Below are 1019 nucleotides of genomic sequence, written 5' to 3'. Positions count from 1 at the left end.
GGCGGGCGCCAGCCATGGCTGCTGCTGCTCCGCTCGTGACGAATTCACAGACTAGGGCCGAACCCAACCGAGGGTTTAGGGTTTAGGGTTTGAGAGAGCGGTCCGCGGCAATGCTAGGGTTTAGGGTTTAGGGTTTACATGGACTCTGAAGGTGACAAACTGGTCTCCCTTTCGGTCCAAAATTTGGAAAGACAAAAACGAGCAGCGAGAGGCTTCGTCGCGTCTCATCAGCCTGCTCCACAAACCCTAAACCCTAAACCCTAAACCCTAAACCCTAAACCCTAAACCCTAGGTCCGGGGCCCTAGACCCTAGACAGCAAGCCCACGCCAAAGACGCTAGGGCTTGGTGATTATACTGGAAAAAGTCTGTCGACAGACTCGGCTAGGGTTTAGGGTTTAGGCTGGGGTTTAGGGTTTTGGCTAGGGTTTAGGGTTTGAGCTAGGGTTTAGGGTTTAGGCGAGGGTTTAGGGTTTACGAGAATACTGCGTCGCAGAAAGGATCCGTGAGCGGCAGCTGCAGCAGCTCTGCTGCGGTGTACATACACTTGAGCAGCCGCTGCATGTAAGCAGCAGGCGGCAGCTGCTGCAGCAGCGGCTGCTGCTGCAGCACTTCCTCAACAAACTGGACCTGCAGCTGCAGCAGCAGCAGCAGCAGCAGACGCAACACAGTGGCAGCAACGGACAGCATGCAGCAGCAGCAGTAGCAGCAGTCCTCGGGCCGCCGCGGAAGAAGCTTGGCGCCGCGCCGCTGTAAACCCCTTTCTAGGGTTTAGGGTTTAGGGCTTAGGGTTTACCTGAGGGTCCCTGATAACGCCAAAGTGAAGACAGAGAGGCAGCAAACGGTGCAGCGGAGCAGCACGAGCGATTCTCCTCCTCAAGATCTGCAGCAGCAGCTGGCGCGCAGCAGGAGACAGCTGCTGCTGCTGCTGCTGCAGCAGCTGCTGCAGCCGCTTCTGCTGCTGCCACCCACAAACTGCATCCACTAGAGCCTCTTCTTCCTCAAAAGAGAGCGCGTCATT

This window comes from Eimeria tenella, genomic scaffold, assembly GCF_000499545.2.
Source record: "Eimeria tenella Houghton genomic scaffold, Eth_scaff3837, whole genome shotgun sequence".
Lineage (NCBI taxonomy): Eukaryota > Apicomplexa > Conoidasida > Eucoccidiorida > Eimeriidae > Eimeria > Eimeria tenella.
The sequence above is the reverse complement of the archived record's forward strand: the minus strand, read 5'-3'. Positions refer to the sequence as shown.